The sequence below is a fragment of the Piliocolobus tephrosceles genome, chromosome 5, assembly GCF_002776525.5.
Source record: "Piliocolobus tephrosceles isolate RC106 chromosome 5, ASM277652v3, whole genome shotgun sequence".
Taxonomy (NCBI): domain Eukaryota; kingdom Metazoa; phylum Chordata; class Mammalia; order Primates; family Cercopithecidae; genus Piliocolobus; species Piliocolobus tephrosceles.
Genome location: NC_045438.1, coordinates 101917696 through 101924496, shown reverse-complemented (window position 1 = coordinate 101924496; position 6801 = coordinate 101917696).

The window sequence follows — 6801 nt, the reverse complement described above, 5'->3', positions numbered from 1 at the left end:
ACCCCTTTTACCCTATGATTAGTACTTATTGTGTACATGTATCAAAATATCTCATGTAACCCATAAATATGTATACCTATTACATACCCACAAAAATTAAACGTTAAAGAAGTAATATACGAACATTGTGGAAAAGTGGAAAATATAGAAATAGAAGAAAGAAAAAAAACAGTCTCACCACCTAGAGACAACTCACTATTAACATTTTAGGATGTTTTCTTCCAGGCCCTTTTCTACAGACAAGCTGTGGTCATACTCTACACAGTTTTATAACTTCCTTAAATGCACATCACTTAAAACACTCATGCGCTTGCTTTCACAAAATGTCAATGCAATCACATGGCACATACAAAAAGATAGCAAAACCCAGGTGTAAGAAATTTGCCTTGAAGTCACAATTACAGCTTTTAATTCTAACTGCTGTAACCTTGAGAGAGAAAACAACTATAGAGAAAGAGACACTGAATATCTGAGAGAGGTTCTTCCAGCAGGTCTTGCTTTTTGAAAGACATTCTTTTTCTCACCCAAAGCCATGTGGGACTATAAACTTGAAGCCAACCACCTAACCACAAAACCACAAAGGCATGTGTAGACATTCCAGTGGCACCAAAGGGCAACCACAGGAGAGTCCTGCCCCCTACCGTTTCTTAAATCCAAACATCTCTAAAACCATGACTAACTCCAGAAATAGCAGTAGCAACTGACATGTGGGCAGGTGAGAAAGAGTCTTTGTTCTTAAAGACTCAACTTAGAGCCACGACAAACTGAAAGGCTCTAGCATTCGCATACTTACAGTGATTCCGGAGAGTGGTCAGTCCAGGGTGGAGCAGCAGAGATGGAAAGGCGGAGAGGCAGTACCAGGATGGTGACAGAGGAGGAACAGAATCACAATTCATATTATTTCAGCCTGTCCTGGCCCAGAGCCTCTCCAGGACTCTCAGGACTTTTTCTAGAAGTGCAGTATAAGGAGGAAATGTCAGAAACTATACTTCATACTTTTTAAAATATATTTTTTGATCTATATCACTCAATATTTTTCCTATTTTCCAGGTGAGGCAAGTAAGGTTCAAAGACGTTAAATAACTTGCTAAGGGAAATTCCAAATGGCAGGCCAAAACCAAACTTGAGTTTCTCTAATATCAAAGCTGATGTTCTTCATATAATTTATCATCTTCTGAGTACACATACATGCACATGTACACACACACACACATACATATGTTTAAGGACAGTCTCTGCTTCACTCTGCATCTAGTTGTTCACTGTTACTTTCTTTTCTTCATAAACTCTCAAACTGGAAAACTTCAAGACTTGCTAAGAAGACTTGCTCTCATACTAATCACCAACTTGGTGCTGTAATTGTCCAAGGGTTTACTCTGCTAATGCTTTGCTAAAAGCAACAAAAAAGTAGTGCTAAAGTTCTCTCACACAAAAAAGCTCATGGAGAGTGATCATTCCTGTTTGAGTGTCCCAGCCTTTATATAAACTCTTTATTATTGACTCGATTTATAGAGCATTTGTGAATTTTTTATGTATTTCTGGCATTTTTTCTATATTTCCCTGAGGCTCTATCCATATGTAAATTTGTCTCAGCTTCTAAACTCTTACACATTAGGGATCTTGATTACAATCTCTCCCATGCTCCATTTATTACCTACCACAGTCAATCATTTTGTATATTCCTAGGCAGTCAAACTTCAACCAACATCGTATTTAAACACAGTGCTGGCTACTAAGGAGACTTTCAGAGCCAAATAATGTCTTCTTTGTCCTCAAGGAAGTAGGTGGGACACCCACACACCCCAAACCTATGGAACACACTTTGGCCTAAAAGGACTCCCCAAAAGAAAGTAGAACCATAAACAAAGTGTTCTAGAGATAGAAAGGCAGAAGTGGCTGATACTCTCCAGAAGGATTCAAAAGCGTTTCGCAGAGGAAGTAACCTTAGCTTGACCCTAAAGAATGAATTCTATTTTACAGGTAGAAAAAAGATAGAAAGTTTTACAAGGCAGTTGGAATAATGTGAGCAAAAGCTCAGAGGCTTGAAAATGCATGGAGTGTAATAAATTACATTTCAAACATAACTTAGTTTTTTTGAAAATATTGTGTATCATCAACCCAGAAGTTGAGAAAATTCATGTTATTAAACAATATCTAGTAACTAAATAATATGCCAACAATGTTTATGACTTTCTTATATTAGCCTACCTTTCATATTACTATTTTGCTACCGAAAATTAAAGCAACAATTCATCTGCTACATTGGAAAATTCGAAAATACAGATTTTGATTATAGAACAACACAGTTCTAGGAGAACCCTTATTTTGGCCCACAGTCAATTATCTGTTTAGAGATTCCATCAAGACATAAAGAACACCAGGTGCCCTGATGTCAATGTCAAGGGAAAAGAGGCAAGACGTCTTTATTAGGATGTAAAAAGTTATTTGCTATCACTTAAATTACAATTCTTTTTTTCTGTTAATACTAGTAACAGGCTACTGAGCTTGCTGAAGTCTGGTGCTAGGAAGGGTTAATGGCATAGGCAGAGAGCAATGCTTTCATTTCCTTGGAGGAAAGCTGATGGGTAAATAAAGTATACCTTACTTCAAAAAAATAAAGATCGAGGAGAATCTTGTGTCCATACTAAGTGAGGCTTTCAAGCTGCAAGAATGAAGGCACAGTGCCAAGAATGGGAGATGTGTTATGTGCAGGGAAAATTTGAAATTGAAGTTGCTCTGAACGGTGAAATGAGCTCTCAAGTGGAGCCAAAGGGAGACGGGAAAAACGCAGAATGTAGCTGCAGCAACTCAAATGGAAATCAGCATGCCCATGGTGAATTTCCTAAAAACCTCTTCAGTCAAGTAGAACAAAAGAGTAAAAAAGCAATAAAAGAATAAATGACCTAGAATTATTGGCCTCACCAAGCATAACCTACTACATAGCGCTGGTTTCAGAAGCAGATGTAGAGAAACTGCAGCCCCACAAGGCTTCCATCACTATAGATGTTCTTTTAAGCTTTGCTATCTGACAGGACACTGTTGGCCGTGTAAAATGTTATTACAAGAATCACAGGAGTAATCAGTAGAAATCTGTCTCTTGGTACAGTATTGGGAAATGTCATTTGGCTATGGATTTGTACCATAATAAAGTTGACCATAAACACACACCATAAACACAGAAAACAAGAAAGAAATAACTTTAATGTTATATCCAGAGGCTAAATGATACATTGTTGGTATGTTATTGTGAGTAGCTATTTGAAAAGAAAAGAAAAAAACAAGTTAGTTGACCCTTGTTGGATTATAAATAACCATAAAAAGACTTTTTTTAAAGCAATTGAGGGATTTCAAAAAGCCTCCAGGCTTTGCTGTGTTGCCTAAAGAGCCCTCCGTGTTCATTCCTATTACTGTGTCCAGAATTACGCTGGCTGTGAATTCAACTGTAATTTGTACAGTTGCAATTCATGTGTTACCTTTAAAAATAAACAGTTTATGTGAAACTCAAGTACTACTGTTTTCTCAAATGAGAAATAGCGAAACTAATTTTAATGCAAGACTTGTCTCTCCGTGTACTATAGTTCCAAAAGATCACTCATCTTCTCTCTAGCATGCTGCATGCCCAGTGTTTCCAAGCCCTTCTCAAACAAGCCCCCACCTCTTCCACAAAGTTGATCTGGCACCTCCAGCCAGATGTTCTCTGTTCCGCTCAATCATAGGAAGAACTATTTACATGAAATGACATTACATTCTGTTTTCCAGGCAGAAGGATACAGTAGAGAAAGCAGGGGCCGTCTAAAATCAGGAAACTTAGATTTGAGCCCTTGTTCCTTTCATATGTCTTGTAACACTACTGAGCCTGTTTCCTTTTTTGCCCAACAGGAACTTATCTTAGAGGCTCATTGTGATGCTCAATGAGTTAATCCATGCAGGAGAGCTGGATAAAGTGTAAAGTGCTCTACAAAGGTAATCATCATTTCAGAATTAATATTTAGGGAGCATCATTATATGCAGGACATAGTTCTGAGCACTGCATAGTAATCAAAGCTGAAGAAGGCAGATTCCCAACTCTCATGGACCTTAAAATATAGTGGAGGTGTGAAAACATTTACCTCAATAATTAAAACACAGGGTGTTAAATAGTAAGTGCTTTAAGCCATATCCCCAGAACTTCAAGTCAATTTGACAAATATCCATGGAACAGGCTCTTGAGATACAAAGGTAAACACGATGGGTCACTGTCACTTATCCAGTGGGAAGGACAGATACACAACAATTATGATAATACCGGGCAGATAATGATAAACACTGTAAAGTAAGTGCATACATACTGGGAATTGGTTAGGTCTGGGTAGATAAACACACAGAAAGGTTTTTGTCTAGTTCAGTGGTAAAGTTTGATCGGCGATAACAGAGCTTAGCAACTGTTTCTAAAGATTGAGTTTTTACTTCCAAACAAGATAAAAAAGGACCAGATCTGACATCAGATTGATCAGCTCTGTGAGGCAGGTGGATGCTGGGAAGATGTGGAGGTGACTGCAGAGATTCAGCTGAGCTGGAAAAACACTCAAGTAAGATTTTAATAGTGAATTAGGAACTTCTGCATGGCCACAGTAGAAATCAAATAGCAGTGGGGGTAAGAAGAGTATGGTGTAAGCAGAGGTTAAGGAACTAAGGGATAGGAAAAGATATAACAGTGGTTAAAGGAGGACAAGATTTTTTTTCTTCATTTGTTTAAAAATGATAAATTTAAAAATAACTAACACTTGTACTGTTTACTACATGTGGGTATTGCTAGAAACATTTACGTATTATTTACCTATATTACCTATATTAATTCATTTATTGCACAACCATAAGTTGTAGGTGCAATTACCCCTCAGTAGTGATGGTGAAAGTGAGATGGGGAAAGCTAACATTTGTAGTCTGAGAAAAAGGGGTCAGTGCAGAGAGAGATTGAAGACAAAAGGGAGGATGCCCCTGAAACTCAAAATAGCAAAAGCTCAGGAATGAGGAGTGATTGTCATTTTCCTTTCTATACTAGTCTTTGACTCCTTCACAATAGGCATTATCTCACTCTATTGCCCAGGCTGGAGTACAGTGGCATGATCTTGGCTTACTACGACCTCCGCCTCTCGGGTTGAAGTGATTCTCCTGTCTCAGCCTCCTGAGTAGCTGGGATTACAGGCATGTACCACCACGCCCAGCTAATTTTTATATTTTTAGTAGAGACAGGGTTTTGCCATGTTGGCCAGGCTGGTTTCAAATGCCTGACCTCAAGTGATCTGCCCACCTTGGCCTCCCAAAGTGCTGGGATTACAGGCATGAGCCACCATGCCCAGGCTGCATTATCACTTTCATAATTAGAAAACTAAACAATATAAAAATAAGAGATCACTTAAATATAGTTTATATTGTTTTTAAATTATTCTATATTTCTTCTGTGTTAAAATATGCTTTCTAATAAGAAATTAGCTCCCTGCAGGTAGGAAGGGTAACTTATTTCTTCTTCCACCCCATCAACTAGCACCTGTTGTGTATATGTGTGTGTGTATGTATATTTTAAAGGGAACAAAATTAAACCCAACAAAACCCAAACCCTTGTTAATATTGCTCAAAATTTAACTAACTACCCTATATTGCTGTCTTTAATTACTTTTTAGGGTCTGTTTTTAATTCTTTTTTCTTCCCTCTACTTCTCCTCTCATTGTATCACATTCTGTCACCGCTATTATTGGACCTTAAAAACAAAGAAAACCCTTCTGGGGCTATCCAGATAGCAGGTTTGTTCTTATTGCCTCTTATTTTCCCGTAGTGGAGATTTATAAGACCTAGATAGCCAAGTAAAAATTTGACCATACCGCTATTTTGTTTCCTTGTCATTTTCATAGGCCAAGGCGAGTTAACAATTAAATTGCAGTCTTTTACATTCAAGCTTAAAATAATTTAGCTTTCCCTCAAGCTATCGATTGTTGAAATTGGTTGTTTGTTGTAGATGTTGTTTATTTAGAGGAGAAAGCAAAAGTGGCTTTTTATATTGTTTTCTATGTTATTATTTTCTACATTTTCTATTCCTCCCTTTCCCCTCCTTCCCTTGTAGTGAGCCCATCCCCAAGGTTCATGTTTCTCTTTATTCCTGTGAGATCTATTCCTCTTAGCTTCCTGGTTACTCTACATTAAAAATTCAAGAAAGGCAGCCTAGATTTCCAGTTGCCATATATGAGTACTTCCTTTCAAGTTCCATTGTGGGTCTAGTAGAGTTTTGTCTGGGAAAAGTCATTGGGGAGGAATAAAGATAAACACCTTGCTTGCCTTGCTTGTCTTCATATCCTGGCCCTTGTATGGACCTACATTTAGTACATTCACAAAAGAAGAATATGTTGTAAGTTTGCATATACTTCACATTTCTCCCTAGAAGTGCAGGTAGGAGGGTTCCCAGGAAAGTGAAACAAGAACCTCCTTAAAATCGAATGTAGGTTCTAATCTCAGTATAATTATTTGAATCTACTATACATTGCCTGGTATTCTGGAACTATTTTTCTCTTGAATATTTCAATCCATTAGAGTCATTATAGCTGTTAGAAAGAGCATATTAGGCCAGGCATAGTGGCTCATGCCTATAATCCCAGCACTTTTCGAGGCCAAGGCAGGAGGATCACTTGAGTTCAGGAGTTCAAGACCAGCCTGGCCAACATGGTGAAACCCTGTCTGTACCAGAAATACAAAAAAAATTAGCCAGGCATGGTGGTGGGTGCCTGTAGTCCCTGCTACTCAGGAGGCTGAGGCAGGAGAATGGCTTGGACA